At 39.1% G+C, this 20,554-nt stretch overlaps 1 protein-coding gene across 4 annotated transcripts in view; it reads left to right on the plus strand.

Moving 5' to 3' along the window:
* sema4c (sema domain, immunoglobulin domain (Ig), transmembrane domain (TM) and short cytoplasmic domain, (semaphorin) 4C) overlaps positions 1-20,554 on the plus strand; it is a 111,501-nt gene that overhangs the window by 64,498 nt on the left and 26,449 nt on the right. The gene's annotated exons all lie outside the window — the stretch shown is intronic.

Genomic DNA, 20,554 nt, shown 5'->3' on the forward strand with positions numbered 1-20,554 from the left:
TGTCGGGGGTTCAAAGTTTAATTTCAACTTGCCGTGCCCTGCAGTAAAAGTGTGTTGTTCCGGCGATCAAGTCTGGTGCTTGTGTGTCTCACCGAACATTACAGTAACATTACTGACACCTAGTGAGACCAGTGTAGAATACTACTTTTCATCTTTGAATGAGTCTTTTGAATGCCTTATAAATGTATTTTAGTTCCTTTAGTCCTTTTTTATGATTGAAAATGCTTAATTTAGGCAAACAATATGTAACATTTGCTTAAAAATGCATTTTTTGACTAATAATATTCCATATTATATATATATATATCCATGTTTTTTTCAAACCGTGATAGTGAAACCACAAAATTCGAAGCGCCAAGTGGCAAGGGACAATATCTGAAATAGATTATTCATGGTAAGACTGACGCTGACCCTCAGAAAAATATTACGTCAGTCTAATCCTGGTGCTAAACTGCATTTGCACTTTTTATCTCTGTCTTCCACTGCAGCCATGCCTGGCTTTCTTCACTGAACAATGCCAATTGTTGCAGGCGGGCTTAGAAATAGCGCCTGTTTTAATCCATCAAAGGGGATGTGCTGCATTCTCTTACTTGGGGATTAGTGAAATACTATTTTTTCTAACCTTTCTGTATCATCTATCGCACCTTTCATCTCATTTATCTATCTCACGGGCTCCACTCTCCCCTTTTTACCTTTTATCCTTCCCCTCCTCTTTTTTTGCTTTGTATGCTTATTGAATGACCTCAAAATGCTCCTATGACGTTTTCGCAGAGGGCTCCGATTTCTGCAGCTCTCAAGGAGAATTGCGTGAATGTAGTGGTGTGCGTGAGGGAGGGGGGGATATTTCAAAAGCGTCTTTTTTATACTGGTGTCATGCATCCACCTCTTTGTCCCTTTCTCTTTTTCTCCAATGCAGGCGTTTCTCTCCTCGATCACTTCAAACTACTCACGTCCTGTGCTAAAAAAACTATTATTGCATCAAAATGGTTAAAACTTTTGAAAATGCATTATAAACATCTTAATCTGAACATGTTTTCCTTTTTTAAAGTCCTCGTGGGGGACTAATTGCGCAGCTGTCAACGATATAAAATTCGCAAGAGAAAAAGGAAACTTTTACACCAACAAGGAGACACATTTACTACAGAAGCTGAAATGACTCAATATTTTTAGCAACTCCCTCATTGGATCAGCCTGTCATTTCCCGAAATAGAGTTGCTACAAGTAAGTGAGAAGAACATCCACAACAGTTTACTATTGTAGTGACAATGAACTACGAACAGTGCTGTTTCCCACAGGACTGCAATCTATTTGTGGCAGTGGGTTGTCGTGTGATTAGAACATAAGGGAAAATAGTGGAAATTCCGGAAGCGTAAGTGGCACTGAAAATAAGAATGTCCGCATAAACGTGCATAAACATGGGAAAATCTTAACAGGTAGTGCCAAATCTGTCTGTGGCAGTCCAAATTTATGGACTGGCCACCACAAATAATTGAATATACAGTAATCCCTTGTTTATTGCAGTTAATTGGTTCCAGAAACATCAGCCTGGAATAATAAGTCAGGACTATTTTCATAGTTAAAGCATAGAAAACCTGTTTACGGCCTTCTAAATACTCTTTTTACTATTATTAAAGCCCTCTCGGCATGAAATAACAAACCTATAGTCACCTTTACATTTGTATTACTCAATATAGCACATACAATAAGAGAAAATAAGCAATTTAAGACATAAGTAAGACTTGAGTTTTGGCTTGCTGTGGATCATGGCCACAACAGTAGGCTGTTTCATGGATTATTGTGCCTGTTGTGAGATAATTCAAACCTGCAATAAAAGCCTGTTGTTCTGGTGAGCAAGTCTGGTGCTTGTGTTTCTCAGCAAACATTACTGACACCTGTTGACCAGTGTAGAATCACAACATTAATTGCGTCTTCTGAATGCCTTCATTTGGATTTTAGTTCATTTAGCCATTTTTATGCTTGAAAATGCTTAATTTATTCATTACACTAGTTTTCAACCACGAAACAGCATGATTTACAATATTAATATTTATTATTAATTTTATTAATAATTGTTAATTCATTATTTATTATATTTTTGAAAAACCGTGTGAGTGAAGTTGTGAAATTGAAAGAGCGAAGTGTCGAGGGATCACCGTACAACAATTTAGAGGTTATTGACATCTAAACCATGAATGTATTCAAATTAGTTTGTCACAAAGTTAAAAATGAAAAGCTGTGGAAAGACATGTTAGCAATTTGACCGACCTCTACCAGTAACAGTTAACTACTAACATAAAGCATTCTCTTCCTCGTTGAGAAACATCTGAACAAGCTGAAATGACCACAATAGCCCCCTGGTGTTTTGGAGTCACGCAGAGTTTGGCCAAGCTTCAAATTACAGTTAGTGCATGTCAATTGGGACTTCACAAAAATGGAAAATGGCAAGAGAACGAGCTACAGCAGTAAATCGACTAATGCTGACTCTGATGTAAGGACAGAGAATTGCTGAAGGAAACAATTGATAGGGGATCAGTAGTCTTCAGTCATGTTCTCTGAGCGACAAATCAGGTCTGTTTTGTCAGAGTGACCCAAATGTTGCTGCTCTGTGGTCAGCACTTACGTGTGCCAGAAAGCAATTGATTCTCCAAAACTCCCCCCCGTCCTGCTATCCTTCTTTTTTTCTTGTGAAACAAGTAGTTCAAAGTAGAAGGTATGGGAGCTCCCTATAGGCCTACTGGAAACCTAGTCCTGAAACCCGAGTGAAGGCCTCACATCTCCTATTGTATGCGATATGACACTGGAGTGCAAAAAGATTCTCAGCACAAATTGATTTACATTGGAAACAAGTGGGATTATCTTACTCATTGCCACTCGGTCAAAGAAAAATGAGCTTTACATGCCCGGTACCAGTGTGACTTATATGGATGGCGTTTTTTTTAGAGTGCTTAAGATGAGAAAGGAGCAAGATGAAATTGGAAAAACAAAGCTGCAGAAAAAGAGAGCGAGGGGAGACTGGGGCTTGCCAGATGGTGATAGAGTGGAAATATAATGGCAAGAAAGCATGAAAGTGAGACAGGTGGAGAGAGAAAAAGAGGGCGGTCTGTCAGATGCTGCCTTAAAAGGACAAAAAGTTGCTCTAGATTGTCAGAAAGGAGCACACACGCTCCCTCTTTTTCTCGCTCTGTCCGTCTTTCTATCTAAGGATGCATCTTTGCACAGACATGCAATATCCATTCTGTGTGTGTGTGTGGGTGCGTGTGTGTGCGTGTGTCTGTGTAGTTGTGTCTATCTAATCCCCCTTTGTTTGTATGTGTGTACTGCTTAGGCTGGCAGTATGAGGGATTTGGAGCTCTGGGCAGAGCAGAAGGGGTGCATGTCTGTTCTTGTGTGTAAGTGTGGGTTGGGTGGATGATGGTGGAGTAGAAGCAGAGATGGCTAAAGAGATAATATTTACACTCCCCCCCGTGCTACCAACACTCACCGCCCCCTCCCTGCAATTACACAAGGCATACATGAGGATGCAGAAGACAGATAAACATCCTCTGTGAGTGTCTCGTAGCCACGCTATGCACCGTGCCTTTTTTTTTTACCCTTTAAAAGTCAGTTTCTGACATTTTCAATCATATTTTTTCCTCACAAGCTATTCTCATATTCTCATTTTTTAACTGACAGAGCCTATGCTGTCTCTAAATTAAATTTCATGCTTTTCATTAACTTCTCTTTATAAACCTTGTTTATTTTATATTTGCTCTGATTCTTTATCAGAGCCAATTTATGCGTTCGTACATTTTCAGCTGTGCAATAATAGCGACAAGCTACACAACAGTCACATTATAATGTGTTTCTGATTGAGGGCCAACAGGTAAAAAAAATAAAAGGTAGCGCCAAACCTATCTGTGGCAGACCAAGTGTATTTGTGGCTGGCCACCACAAATGAATGAATGTATGGGAAACACTGCACAGTGTCCAACGGTGTTTGCATTTAGCATTGTGACCCTAGAGTTTTCGTCATTACTAGAGCTGCAACAATGAACCAATTATCCAATTAGTCGACAACTATTTGATGGGTTTTTGATTTAAATATCATGGCTGCCAAAAATGGCGGCAACTAAATAATTTAATTAATTACGTTAAAATGTTTTGCGTCATTTACGCACGCCACATCGCTGTGTTATGACGACCGACTGTGCCACAATAGCGTCCCCACAGAGTCAGAGAGAGTCTGTCGCTCTTTAATAACTTCATTCTGACCTGAACACATCAACAGCGGTGCAGTTCCAACACCATATAACGTATCTCCAACTCACAAACACATCCCTATTCAGCTACTCCTGGGAACGACACTTCCTCATTGTCACTAGACGACAGCAAGGTGCATTCACCGACACTCCGAAAATCACTTCAAAAACATCTTTATACTGCATGTGTGTGGTCTAAATAAACAGAAAGACAAAGAAAAACAGTAAGTGAATATTCTCTCACTAACCTAGCTCTTACTGGGGAAGTACAATTTGATGCATTTAAGTATGCTCGGAAATCCCAGAAAATACATCTACACTCAAAACATGTGAATTCAACTTAAGTTACGCGGTGTTTTTGAACGCAATCCCTCAACGCATGAAAGTCTGATTCATATGTTCTGCTACTATTCAAGAGACTTTTAAGTTAATTTAGAGCTATTAATATTTAACATACTTATTTAACATGCAAATGTACTGTATTATCTTTCTGTTCATAAAATCAGCAAAAATGGGCATACAGCGTTCCCTCGCTACTTCGCGGTACACTTTTCGCAGAATCGCTGTTTCGCAGATTTTTTTTTTTTTTTACAGCGTATGAACGTGCATTTTGTTCTGCGTCCTGATTGGCTAAAGGAGAAACCACGCGTTGTGTCTGCGTCCTGATTGGCTAATGGGTTGTAAAGCATTGTCAATCTCCTCCGTGCCTTCCTGTGCAGTACAGAATGCCTTCGCTTGTCAAATTCATATAAATATTCGATCGCTAGCAGTGTGACTCTGAAGTGCTGTATGTTTGCAAGGTTTATTCCGGACAACACCCACAATGTTGATGAAACATTCTGCACAGTCAAAGGCACTTGCGGTTGCACCCAAAAGACAGAGATGGATGATAACCATCGCACAACGCACCATCGCAACGCACAAAGTTGAACTTCTGGACATGCTGAAAGAAGATAGAAGTTGTGGCTGTAGAGCGCCATTATGGAATAAATGAATCTTCGGTTTGAGAAGGAGGAAGAGGAGGAGGAAAATACGACGACAGGAGCAATATGTTTTAACAAGAATACAAACACAGTACAGCGAAACGTCGCCAGGACGAAGAGGCACGGTCAGAGGAGTGAAATATGCACGAGTCACTTAATAATTTATTGTGTCCAACCTTGTGGGTTGATCATTAAAATTCAAACTAAGGTTTGAACTTTTTTTGACAGTGTTTAAACGAGAGAGAAATGTGAAAAAATGTTAATGGCTGTCTGAGAAAAGTGTATATAGTGTATGGTGAGGGGTTTTACAGCCTGAAAACATATTTAACAATTGTAAAAAAATATAAAGTTGGCACTTCGTGGATTTCACTTATTGCAGGCTATTTTGGAAATCTATCCCACACGATAAATGAGGGAACAGTGTATTTCACACAGTGGCAAATGGTGATTAATCATGATTAATTTGAAGACAGTGGTTAATTTGATTAAAATGTTTAATCAGTTGACAGCCCTATTAAAAATGTAAATATCCTGCGATTTCAGGCTCTCAAATGTAAATATTTTAGAATTTTTTTAGTGATCCATGAAAGCAGACCTATTATTATCTTCGTGTTTTAGGCAAAACAAGATATTCACACACAGAAGCTTTGACTTGAACTTTGGAAAACAGTGATAGACATTTTTGCCTCTTTTCTGATATGTTGTGGACCAAACCACTAACTGTTTTTGGCTCATATTGATTTGGTCCGTCTTGGGCCCAACTGATACTCGATTAATCGAAACGACAACAGATTAATCGACTAAGAAAATAATCTTTAGGTGCAGCCCTAGTCATTGCATAAGATGTGAACTACTGTATACTGTACATGGTGGTGCTTTAAGATAAAATCCATCAAATCAGTGTGTGAAACATGAGAGCTGCGTTTGGATTGTAAAGCGACTTTTACTACGTTGAGTGCACCTGCAATGAATCAGCCTGGCGTATGAACTTAAAGTCAACTTTTGAATATCCTAAGTCAAGTACAGCGTGTTTGTGTGTTGGGATATGATGGGGGTCGTCTTTTTTTTTTCCTCCGTGTCCCTCAGACACTGACTTCTTGGTTTTCCTGTTGTGTTCTGACTCACACACACAAACACACACACACACACACTAACAATTACATAGCATACCTAAGCCCAGTGACAAAGACCAGTAAGCCAAAACTATGACAAAATACAGCAGCTGAGGTTAAACAAAGAACAGAGGCAAAGAAAGCAAAGGAGGGGGAAAAGAAACTGAGCCCCTAGTAATGTCATACGTTTGAAAATGGAGCCACTTTGATGCAGTAAATGAACCTAGCATTTTTAAAGGACAGACAAAGCCACTTTTGAGTAAAAAAAAACTGTTGAGTAAAAAAATAAAGATTGATTGAGAAACTCTGGGAGATAAAAAATGGAGAAGGAAGGCAGTGGAAAAGGGCCAGGCCTCTGACCTCCAGAGAACTCTCTTTCACCCTTTCTTTTTTCCTGCATTCTGTCTCTGCAATATCTTCTCCTCAAAGCCTCCAATTATAGTAATGAGTGGTTGAGAGCCATGCAGAAGAGGCAGAGCAAGGTTGTGCGTGACTGGCAGGACAGATGTGGGAGGAGGAAGGAGGAAGGGGAAAATTCATCACTGCTTCTCTATCTGCGTTGAGTGTCACTCATGCCCGGCCCCTGAGCTGATTGGTCAGTGGAGATTAACAGCCTGGACCAGATGTCAGGACCTGGAGTGTTCTCTCTTGTCACACTGACTCAGGGAGAGCTGATGTGTGACCAAGTGGGAATGTGGATTAAAGTGAAAATGCCACTCCAGGGTGCTCTTATGCAAAGCACCTCCTTGCAACAGTGTTAAAAGGCTTTTACAGATACACTGATTTACCACTGGTCTTATGTGCGGAAACTGTACATTACATGTAGCATTATAAGAAGGACAGTACAAGCAGGGGGCAACAGTGAGGCTATCCATCCATTTTCTATACCGCTTCTCCTCATTAGGGTCGCGGGGGCATGCTGGTGCCTATCCCATCTGACTTCGGGCGGCAGGCAGGGTACACCCTGGACTGGTCGCAAGGGCACATATAGACAAACAACCATTCACACTCACAATTTAGAGTCACTAATTAACATGCATGTTTTTGGAATGTGGGAGGAAACCGGAGTACCCTGAGAACATGCAAACCCTCCACAGAAATGCCCAGGGGAGAATCAAACCCAGATCTTCCTGATATCCAGACTGTGACTGTGTTGTTGTGGCCAACATGCTAACCACTAGACCACCGTGCGGCCCTGCAACAGTGAGACATTCATGTCTTAAAGTGAAAGCATATGAATTTCACACAATATGAACAAAAGTGATTCAGAATTCGCAACCCCACAAATTCACAGATTTTTGGTCAAAAAAATGTATTTTTTTACTATTTTTTTCTCTGTAAATAGTCTTTTCTACAAAAAAGGTCGGTGATAATTTACACAAAAATACACTCGCTACATCGCTCCCTCACGCTATCACGTTATTTAAAAAATGTTCTTAATTGATATATGATTGCAGTTTTGTGGTTAACTATGGTCTATTACTAGGGGTGTCACAAGATCTCGTAACACAAGATCTCACAGGATTAAAACGTGACGATATTTCTCATTTAGAGAAGAGCTGTCTCGTGGGAACAGGGCAGTCAGAAGCCAATCAGACTGTGAGCGTTGGCATGGTTATGGTTATGCTAATCAACTGCTCGTACTGTTTCTTGAAATCGCTCATTTTAGTGCATAGTTTGAGTTCCTTACTCAGTCTGTTCCACAACTTCATTCTTGGTTGTCCGTGCATAAAAGTGTATGATAATACACATAATTTGGAGGTGGCAATGCGTCAGGCAGGATTACAAGCGTGCATTCAGTGCTTTGCAGCAGGCAATCCAACCGACCTCTGTGTTCCCAGCGTCACTCGCTGCTTTTTCGGTGAACACACAGTTAATCGTTGAAGGAAAACTAATGAACCACGATGGTCCCATTTCAAAGTACAAATTACCAAACGAATGACAGCTGCGCCCCGCAGCTCCCGCCACAGCAGTCAAGGGGCAGCATTGAGAACCATAACAGGAAACAAAGGCAACGAAAAAAAGCACAAAATAGGAGATACGGGAAAAATATGAATAAACTTAACGAAAGTTAAGTGTCCAGCTAGCGTCCACTGCTGCAAGAGTCTGTCATTGGAATGGAAAATAGCTGGGTGACATCAACCAGTTTACTATGTGCCGTATGTGTTCAAAATGTGTGTTGAACACAAAATTTGTGTTGTGTTATCTAATGTGTTGATTCATTTAAAAATGACATTCTTAAGCATGATAGGGATGATGATCATGCAAGCTTTTCTGCAAAAATGTTTCGATTATCAATCGATTATTCAGTTAATTATTTTTCATTAATAATTATCCAATTAATCAACAAATATTTTGGTATTTGATTAACTCATTCAATACCCAAGACGTATTCATACCATTTGTTTTTAACCCGAACGCTTGCAAGTGCAAGTGCACTATATGCCGTTTTAAGCAGTAAAAACGGCCACAAGGTGGCCGAAGTGCATTTGATAAGAGCTCGGCATAGATCTTTTCCATGATTTTAACACACTCAACAGCATGGAGGAAGTGAGAGAGCGTGGTGGAGTATGCCGAGCAGAAGGTTGCAGGGAAATTTAAACGCATGCACACACGCACGAATGCGCACACACACAGTTTACTTCCAAATGTGAAAATTGTAAATAGTTCATGGTGTTATTTGTAAATAAATTGTTATTTTGATGTAAAAGAACCCATTTTTGTGTTATTTATGTTGTGGTACATGTGTGTAGATATTTGAGCTGTCACAAAAGCAAAAAAATTGTGTCAAAGTGAAAGTAGTGTTTGAAATGTAAAAAAGCTGTTTTTGTCCCTTTTTTGTTGGGAAGTGATATTTACCTGAAACTTACCTATGTTCTACTGATGATTACTAAAACACGGAAAAAGGTAGAAACAAACTTTTTTTTTCTGATGAAAGACAAGAGTCAATTTTTCTTTTGGTAGGTTTTATGTTTATATAGCCATAGAGCACAATATTCTGCGTGCCTTGAAAAATCAGTCGAAATCGTCCAAAATGGCTGGTACTGAGGGGGATACATTTTGAAAAATGGGATCGAATGGGATTGAATGAGTTAATTATTTTTTTTTATTTAAAAATGTAAATATCCTCTGATTTCAGCCTCTCAAATGTGAATATTTTTTCATTTCCTTTGTCAACCATGAAGTAAGACCTATTTTCTTTGATTTTTAGGCAAGATATTCAAACCCATCAGCTTTGGCTTTGGAAAACAGCGATCGACATTTTTGCCCCTTTTCTGATATTGTCCGAACCGGATCACTTTGCCATTATTTGTTGTAGCTTTACACCAGGATGCAAATACATGTCAGCTGGTGTAGCCAAACGGTCTTTATTTCCCAACAATGACCTCACCAGGAGTGGCACGGCTCACCAAGGCTCACAACAACAAAAATATAAAAAGTGCAAAAGCAAAAGCAAAGTAGAAGTAGAGAATGGCTTAAACTCACTGTTGAAATCACTTCTACTGTAATAATCCCATGCAAACATAATGGTCCTGCATTTCCTCAGTGACAATGCTGTGCTTAAGAGCACAACAAAAGGAAATATGGGTGAACAAAGGAACACCAAACCCAAAAGTCTAACCTGTCATGTGGAACACGACAATATTGATTTCTTCCGTCTAGGGCCTAACCGATTCTGCGATTGATCAAAACAACAAGCTTCAGGTTAATCGACTAAGAAAATAATAGTTAGTTGCAGCCCTACAGATAATTAATGACTGAACAAAGTAATGAATTACTGGCTTATTGCAAAAAAGATGCTATTTTCTTCTGTTCTTGTCTTTGAATATTTTACCAATGGTGCTGCTATTAAGTAGGATTAAAAATGACTGGAAGAATATTTGCTAGATTTGACTACATTTCCAAAAACAAATAATATTCTCAGCATTTACACAATAACCTCCATTTAGGCCACTCAAGACTGTGTACGTTTTTAGTTTTTTTTCCCCAAAAGTCAGAACATGTTTACCTTATCCCTCTTTTCTACCCTCATGCTCTCATTCTGTCTTCCACCTGACTTTCTTGTGAACTCTCCGTCTATGCAACAGAGAAATGGCTTCCATCCGTGTGTGTGTGTGTGTACATGTGTGTGTGTGTGTCCTTTTGTGTGTGTATTTTTTCCACGTTCAAGCCAGGGTTTGTCTTTATCCTGGTGGCACTGTCCTACACTGTCTCTCCCGCCTCTGTCTGTCTCTGCTTCCCATGTTTGTTACTGCTTCAAAGCTCTCCCTAAAATAGGCCTTTAATCATAGGTTGGTGTGTGAGTGGCTGGGCGGTTGGAAGCTATAAGCAGAGGCTGGATATATTTATAGCAAACAGGGAGGGGGAACGCTGCTGGAAGGATGATAGAGGCCGATCCCAAAGTCAAGGGTCTGAAGTAGACGTTTTTAGACGACCATGAAGCAACATGTGGATGCCCATGCTTCCTTCTTCTTCTTCCACCTCCAAGTTTCAGAATAATTTGGCTTTAGCTGGACCGGCAAGATGAAGCCGCATTACTTCTTGCTTCTGACCGGTTCCCCACAAATGCCATATGATTGATTTCCTAGCTCCAGGCAGCTGCTGGTCTCTGTTCATATGAAAATGAGCTTTCTTATCTTTTAAATGGAGCCTTTTTTTGTCCAATTGAAATACATCTTCCCAGCTGCTGCCTTGAAGGAAAACATAACAATCCATGAGAGACGGCAGTTTAGAATTGCAGTTTTTGTTGAGAGAATTCGAAAAAAGTTAGGGCAGTTCATCTGTGCGCTCAAGGGGCAGGGGGGACTTTCGGTATCAATCTTCTGCTCCTGCTAACGTTTGGCAAGCTCAGCAGACCGGTTCTCAATAAAGTTGCATTCCATTTCAGAGCCTTTACTTTGAAGCACTATAAAACTGAACGGACAGAAATAAAGCATGTAAATTATGACATGGATAACATACAAATAATTTCTCTGTGACATTCAAACTAAATGCATTAAAACAAATGCGCTAGCTCGATGCTAATTTACATTGGAAATGCTATATACACTTGATTAGCGTAAACAATTTAAATATGACAACTAATTAGACATTTTAATGTGCATTCCACTTAAACAGATGACGGATAATAAGATTCATAAGATTCTTTCAGGCAAACATTTTCTACAAACACTTTATACAGACGCCCATTGTGCATCCCAAAGGTAGTGGCTACTTCCTGACTACAGCAATACCCAAGGACAAATGCATACAGCGCTTGCTAGTCAGACTCATATCATATCAGCAATATTAACATTTTGAAACAAATGTTAAAAAGTTGTAAAGTCATAAAAATGTCTGTCCCCTAGGGGGCGTGTTACAGAAAATAATGTGACAACTACTGCGTTAAGGATTTAAACTTAAAATACACCATATCCATCAGTGTTCACCACAGGACTGCACTCTATCTGTGGTGTTGGTTGGGGTGATGTCATCGTCTAATTTGCATAAATGGCCATGTCGCATGTCGCATAAGTGCTTTGAGGTCATGTTCACACGAAGACGGATATTTTAAAAACGCATATTTTTGTATGTGTCTCGGCTTCTCATCTACACGCAAACACAGGTTTTTATCCTTAAAAACTGAGCTTTTGGAGTTTTTAAGTGGGGATTTTCAAAAACTCCAGCTCAGCGTTTGTATGTGAGCTTTTTGGTTTGTGTAACAAGAAATGGCTAACATTATCAGACTGTTAAAAATAAAAAATAACTGTTAAAAAATTTAAGCCAGCGGCTGCAAAGCATTTTTGACTTTTTTCAGCGTTCGAGATTTTCGTTGCGCTAAGTCTAAAATGAAAGTTAAATGAACTGACAAAAAGGAGTTTGGTGAAATATGAATAGAGTTGCATAAAATAAGAATAGCATGTGTATTCAAATAGGTATAACAAGTTGAGTCAAAGGCCAGAGAAACTGAAACATAAAGTAGGCATAACTACCTCCATGCTCAAGTTTAAAGCTCTTTAAATGAGACATGATGTTGGTAGCTGCGGTCAATAAAGTCCTTCATTCACAAAAAAGGGAATCTAACAAAAGCTAGCAAAAATACCAGGAGGCTAAAAGAACAACTAAGACTGGGGTGCACAGAAAGTAGGCTCACCGTGGAAAGCGGAGGACAGATCACTATAGGAGCAAGGACAATGCTCACCACAATGCAGTAGGAAGCAAAGCGCATACATCTAGGCGTGGGAGGTAGATCAAACTTATCTCACCGACATGCAAAACACAGCAACATCAACGATCCGGCAACAGGCAAGGAGAAATGACTCAACTGAAATAGTGTGCTAATTGCAAACAAGAAAAGAGTAAAGTTGCAGTATACGGTGCCAACACAGGAAACAGAAATACAAAATAAAAGTCAAACAGGAACGAATGTTGGAAACGCAGAAAAAATCAAGAAGAAATTCATTTGAGGATAACTGGTTAGCTCGCTAGCGAGCGGCCGTCTCGAATCCCTGCAGCATAAGACTATTTTATTTATCCTGCAATTAATACATTTTTGGATTATTGTGACAGGCCTAGGCTTTCTATTTATTTTTTGCCCTTCATCTGTTGGACCCGGTTCACATCCTTTTATCTCAGCATCATCTCTCATTTGTATGAATTCTTCCCTGTTGCTTCTTGTTGTCTGATAGAATCAAAGGCATAATAATGGAATCACACATGAGGACACACACACACACGCCAGTAGTATAGTTTGCCTGCCTGGACAACGATTGACAACCATTTGAGGACAACAATGTCCAAATTTTGGATAGGGAGGACCGCTGCTTGGGAAGAAGCCTTTTATGTCAAACTAGAAAAGTCGTCCTGTAACACTGAAGGAGGTTTCACCTAACATCTGCTTACAACAATGTCCTAACATCTCTCCCCCAAAGACTGTCTCATTCCACTCAAAGAGTGGCCACTAACAAGCCGCGAACTACGTATTGTTATGCAGGACAGTCGTTCACAAGCCGTGCTGGGCAACATCCAAAACAACAACCCTATTGTGAACAGAGACATAAATCGAGAGACTCTACACTTAAATATATAGAACTAAAGAAGCCTTTTGTATTAAAGGTGAAACGTCTTCAATAAACAAGAAGAGTCCAGTTCCCTCGATTGAAGCTTTCCGGATTACCAGTAATATAAATACCAAATAACTCAGACATAAAACAGACAGAATCTGTTGTTTCTGTATTTTCTAGTTGTCTTTTTTGCAGCACCAAACTGACGAAGAAAAAGACAGAGTTGATCAAACTCAAGTGCAGTAACCTGCATGTAACCCTTAATACGTACATACAGTAATCCCTCTTTTTATTGAAGTTAATTGGTTCCAGACCCGACCATGATAAATGAAGTTTTGCAAAGTAGGATTCCTTATTCATAAATAAACAATTTTTATAGTTACAGCAGAGAAAATGTGTTTACAACCTTCTAAATACGGTTTAAACATTATTAGAGCCCTCTAGACATGAACTAACACCCCTATAGTCACTTTTACACTTTGTATTACCCAATATAGTAGACATTATAAGAGTAAATTTACGACAAAAATAAGACTTGTGCTCGTGTATGGTGCTCTAAATGCATTCCCTCGGGGAGAAGAGTGAGTGGCGGACAGGAAGTAACCCACAACAGTAACCCACAGTAAAATGAAACTCAACTTTTAATTAGGGATTTTTATTAGGGATTATTGTGCCTGTTGGGACATAATTCACACCTGCAATAAAAGCCTGTTGTTCCGGCGATCAGGTCTGGTGTTTCTGTGTCTCACTGACCACAGATACACAGTACAGTAATACTAACACCTAGTAACCGGTTTAGAATACTACATATCATTCACAGTCTTTAAGTGAGTCTTCAGAATGCTTTATATTTGTATTTTAGTTCATCTAGCCATTTTTATGCTTGAAAGTTACTAATTTTGGCAATAAAATGCGTACAATGTGCTTCAATATGCATAGTTTTTGACGAATAATAGACGGTATTTAACCACAAAGCAGCATGATTTATTCATTCATCTATTTCTGAAAAACCGTGATGAGAGTGAAGCCGCGAAATTTGAATTGCGAAATGGCGAGGGACGACTGTATGCAGTTTTCATTTGCATATGAGCCACAGGTGCGAAGTCTTCATTTGGTTACGGGGGTCACCACGCTGTGTCGGCGTAGGGTAATTACATTCAACGGTATCTTCACATTATGACAGAGCCACCGATCACTAAAAAGGGCTACTTCGTTGGTGGTTCAAATCAGTGGTTCGGTACCCCAGAGAAATGCTACACTGATGACTGTGTGTGTGCGTGTGGGTGTGTGCGGGTGCGCGCATGTGTGTGTGCAGTACAGCAGCAGATGTGTTCAGTTCTCCCCAGAGGGAGCCGCCTCTCTCCCCGCTCACTCTCGCTCATTTGTATGTCCCCTCCAATGTTTATATGCTGCTGCTCCTTAGATAATAAGCTAACTTCACTACTTATCTGCCACTTCCTTTCGTTAAACACTTTTCCTTTCATCATCGCTCTCCTCCCAGGCTTCCGTGTTCAGATTTTCCTTTACCTTGTCCATATTTCACTGCCATTTTTCCACTAATGTCTTTGCTGCATGTTTACATAGGAAGGGAGCTGGATTAACAGCAGCGTGCCCCAAGATGACCTAAATACCACATTTGAACTATTTTGGCATTTGAGCAGTTTAATTTGGTATATGTTGGCTTTCTGTATACAGGTACATATCAACAAATCATCTTTTAGCTTGGTAGCAGGGTTAGCTCAGTTCAGCACGAGGGCCACTGACCAAGATTTGGTGTGCGAGGGCGGAACACTCGGCCCCTGGGTGAGTTTAAAAAGATGGTGATCTACATGTTTGGTTGACTAATAGCACTTTAGATTGCGGGAGAATAAGCAATTACTGCTTTGGCGATAAGGCACAAAACTACAAACATGAAACAACTAAGAGTGCTGAAGCTCTCTTTTTGGATGTTTTGTTTTGATGCAGTGCAGGGGAGTGGGTCGTGGCAGTATTTGTCGTAGAGCATGCTCTGATTAGTGACCATTAGTAGGGATAAAGAATTGTAACATCTATCCAGACGTCGTAAGGATGACGAGGAAGTGGTCGATCCACAATCTCTTTAGTGCAAAAACAAAACAGGCGACTCTCGCCCGCAACCGTGCCAAAACTACATCAGCAAACTCAACTGTCCTCTTTGCATGCAGCCATCCTCCGACACATGAAGCCTGGTCCCTTCAGTAGTATAGAGCACGTTAAAGGATCTGCTCCTCTGAAAGTAATAACGAGTAATAACGAGTGATCTTGTTTTTGTTATGGAAAGGTTGCTAGAGCTTCGTCTGAATCAACGCCTCTTCTACTTCCCCTTCCCAATAAGCCACAGGGAGAAAAGTAGCGAGCTGTTCTGTCTTCTCGTATTACTGTTTCATCTGTGCAGTGTGCGTGATTTAATTGTTAATGTAGGTATGAGTTCCGACATACACTAACTAACTCGTTCGTAACCTGAGGACCACCTGTACATGTGGGAAAAGCTTTATTTAGGACCATTGTATCCTTTGACTTTGTGCCTCCATTGGTGTGTATTTGCGATGATTGTGATGTGCAAATATCTGCACACACTGCAAAATTCCCGTTTTCTGCTAAATACATCAGTGGCGTGTATGCCAAATCTAAAATCAACGTGGCGTTTTTTTATACATATGTTTTTTCATAGTTTGGCTGGTCCTGGTTCTGTAACTTATATATCAAAACATACAGTTACAATTTAACATTAACAATTGGGGTCAGGCTTGGAGATCGCAGCTGCTTCATCAGTCGCTGACTAACTAAATACACACAAATGATTTTCAGTCTATTTTAATTCATTTGTGAATACAAACATGAAGTGTTACAATATGGCTGTTTGATACGTTTGCACATACCGGGATGCATCCAGGCGGCATATCACTTGTTTAAAGTGTCTTCTTTGAGAACATCCTGACATTTATTAAACAGGTATGTTTTGAATGTGTCCATATACTTAAAAAATGACTTATATCAGCTTCTGTAACTTTAGTTTGTCTCCTTGTAGCCGTAAATATTCCTTGGACCTCTGTGAGCGGCATCAGACGTGCACACTGAACTTCCATTCTGTCATATTTTGTATATGAATGGTTTCAAACAGATGGCAAGGAGGATTCCACAATGTAATTTTCTTTATTCTAAAACAAAACAAGGTCACATTCAATTAACCATGTAATTCTTTAAAAAAAAAAAAAACCTAGATAAATCGTGTTATTTCAATGTATTTTCATCTGTACCGTTTATATTGTTAATTAGGTATTCTTTAATTTCCTTATTTGACTGTCATTTTCAGTTTTAAAACAGCCTGTTGTGACAGTATTTTATTCTGGAAATTTACTTGAAATTGATGCCATTTATGTTGTATATGTTTACTTTTGTCAAAATTTTTAAAAATTAAAATGAACTCTCAACCGAACTTTCGGTCCCTTCAGCAACACAAACTCGGCTTAACACTTCCTGTATCCGGTACATCCTGCCAACAAAATAAAAGCAGTAAAAGCAGTAAAACATGCACAGTTACGTCACACATTCAGTCCACACTTTTCACTCAAAAACTGGCTTGCTACTTTGGCTTTGCAGCATGTTTTATAAAGCAGCCCTTTCGCATTCAAAAATGAAAAACATCTCTCTGTTTGCACATACTCCGACATCCATCCATCCATCCTTTTTCTTGGCTTGGCTTGGTGAGCACTGCACTGCCCGTTTGTTTCACCAAAATACAGGGTTAGCAAGCAGCATTAGCTATAAGCTAACCTGCAAAACAACGGCAAGTTGTATGTAACGCAGTGTTAATGAATTGATGCAAACAGGATCTTATCATTGGCTGGACACTAGTGTTTATCATTGTGTTATATGTCACCGCTTGTTTTTCCCTGTCACTGAGTTGCATTGCAAAATGGTACAGAATAAATTGTTATATTTTTATTTCATTTACAGTTTCTATAACAGTTTCTACGTTTCTATAACTTACCGTATAGATAACTTATATCAACGAATGCGTAGCGTGTTGCCGGTGTGCACAATTTATGCCCAACGGCCAACGCCTGTCACACCTTGACGATTTAGCCAGCTTACGCCAACGTATGAAAAATTTGGCCAATACGCTGGCGTACGTCGAATAAGTTATGGGTAGGTTTTGTATATTTTAACAGCACGCGTAAGCACGCTGGCATACGTCGTAGTACGTCTAAGTCGTCCAAAAATTTTGTGCATGCACAAAAGTTTTCGACGTATGTCAACGTATGATTCATACGTCCCGCATCCGCGGGCAATGAGTGATGCCATCGTTGACACCCGTTCACACACGTTATTTTTTTTTCTTTTTTTTTTTTTTTTTTTTCACACGTTATTTGTAAGTTATGCACAAGTCGTAATACGTCAACATACCTTGAGACAAAACTGTCTTCTTGGCAAGCGTTGGCTGAGAGAGGAGATGCAGGCTGTCGTGTTTGCATTTGAAGGTAATTTTGCAGCTTGACCAGTACAGGGCACTGTGACACTGGGAATTGACTTTTATTTTTTTGCGCTTTGTCTGAGAGAAACAATGCACGTTTTAATCAAGCATTATTGATAACGTCAACATAAAGTGCATAGGAGTATTTACATTCAAAAAGAATGGAGAGATACAGCATGGTACTGTCCAAGTTAGCGTTAGGTTTGATGCACTCTTAGCAGTGTTCATACTGGTCAAGTATGGAATCACAGGAGTGCCAAAATTTAAAGGGAATATGTGTGGAAATACAAAGAGAAGCAATGATAAAAAATATATATATACAAATGTAGTCATATTCTTTTTCCATTTTGTCATTGTTTTTTCTGTATTGTCTTTGTTTTTTCCAATTTTCCGTTGTTTTTCCTGTTTTGTATTTGTCTTTTCCACTTGCGTTTTGTCATTGCATTTAGTAATGACAAAGACAAAACAGGAAAAGCGACGCTGTATCTTTACAACGCACAGAAAAGAGAAAGACGTGCTCATGTCTCACATAAGGATTTAGCATTAGATGAATGGTTTGGCATGACATAAATCGCACTACTATTCCCTTAGTTGAGAAATGTTTATTATGTCGAAAAAATATGTTGTAATTCAATCTTTTTGATTGCATAATGCAGCGGGGACAAATAATTTGAAAGCGAGAACAGTTTGACAACAAGGTGATATACAACAAGAAACATGAGGCTGGATAGTGGAAAGTAAGCATCATTCTTTTTCTTTACCTTTCTTTCCACTTCCATCCATGCATGCCTTGCTCTAACTTATCTGTGTTCAAGTAAATGTGTATGCAGTTGTATTTTTTATGACAATATAACCAAATTCTGCTGATGGGACTGTGCACGAGCTTTTTGTGGTTTACTCGTAATCTCTCGTAGATTGTTTTTGTCAACCTTTGAGACGAACACGATCCTACCAGTTTAGTGGACCTGATAAAATTCACATGAATTCCAAGGCTATCCAATGATAGCTAATTAGATTAAGAAGCCTCAGTTAGGCCCTGCATTAAAATGTGATCTGCATCTGGATCCCAGATAATGAACAGACTAATCATACCTACAGATTGACACCCATTCAGGCTGTGTTCCCGCTTGCATATATCATTTTGTAGTTTTTCCCCACTCGGCATAATGCTTCCAAATCTCACTCTACACCAGTGGTTCTCAATTATTTTCTGTCATGCCCCCAGCGGGGGGACGGACAAATGTTTTTAGCCCCCCCCCCCCATTTGAAATACTATTGAGACACTGATAATATCTATTTATTTATCTGTACTGTACAGACTGAACTCGAAACTGAAACCTGCAAAATGCAACAAAGTTGAGAGCAGTGAAGCAATACAAGCATATTCAAGAGTCAAATTATATGCCGAGTATGACAAATTCATGCATGTTGGCAGGTCTGCACTAATATTGAAAGTCCTCCCTGCCTCTCACACCCCTCTAGGGGGGCCCGCTTCACGATTTGAGAAGCACTGCTCTGCAATAACGTACAGTAGTTTTGCTGCTTGTTTCCTCTTTATTAAAAAATGTAAACACTAGTTTCGAGCGGGGATGTCCAAACGTTTTCCACGCAGGGCCACATACTGAAAAATGAACGGATTTAAGGAATGTGCTAAGAACTTAGTTCAAGAAGTTCAAGAAAAAATAGCCTGCATCTCCGCTAGCTATGAACTTATGTCTTTGCTCATTTTCCGCCTTTCTTGCTCTTGTGTTTTTCATGTTCCCAATATTTTAACTTCCTTTCAGACATATTTCAGCATTTTTCCTGTTAGAATCCAACTTTTTTCTCTTAACATTTGGATTTTATTCAATGTAAAATTACAGCTTCTGCAAATTTTTTCTTTTTTTCAGGTAATTCTGACTTTATTTTCATAATATTTTGACGACATTCTTGTAACATTATAACTTTTTTCGCAGCCTAATTTCCCAACAGTTACAACTTTACTTGTTGTTTGGTTTGCTTTTCATATTACAACTTTTAAAACGTCTTTCTTAAATATTTCAACTTAATGCTGCTGAAATTACTTTTCCTCAAAATATTACAATGTTACTTTGTAAAATTATGACTTTATCTTGTTAGAGTACAACATTTTTTTTCTTAATATTTTGACTTTATTCTTGTAAAATTACTGCAGATTTTTCCATTTTTGCTATTAGTTTTTTTGTGTTCATTTTCTTTTTAAATTATATTGTTTAGAATGTCTCGTGGGCCAATAAATAAACATTCGGAGCACACTTTGGAGACCCATGCTTTGGCATTTCTTAATAATTAGTAAGTCATGTGAAATTTTACATACATTCGTAAGTCATCAATTCATTAGCTATGCTACAATTGTGCAGCTATTCTGCTGTTTTTGGTGTTTGTGTCTTGTTTGTTTTTGCTTCAGTCGTCATGAAAACAAGGTCTGATGAAAAAAAAAATCATAATTGCATCTTGTTTATTTGCACAGCCTTTCTAAATGGGAGAACCTTATCTCACTTCTGACATACAGATCTAAAAGTTATCTGGTTTTCCATAAAAATGCCTTCTGCTCCTGGTTCTTAAAGTAAATAAAAAGCTTGGGAGGCGTTCAAGGCAGATTCTCATCCTGTTTCTGAACTGAGCTGAAAAATGTCCCACAAGTTCATCGTCTATAAATATAATAAAA

Source organism: Dunckerocampus dactyliophorus, chromosome 4, assembly GCF_027744805.1.
Source record: "Dunckerocampus dactyliophorus isolate RoL2022-P2 chromosome 4, RoL_Ddac_1.1, whole genome shotgun sequence".
Classification (NCBI taxonomy): domain Eukaryota; kingdom Metazoa; phylum Chordata; class Actinopteri; order Syngnathiformes; family Syngnathidae; genus Dunckerocampus; species Dunckerocampus dactyliophorus.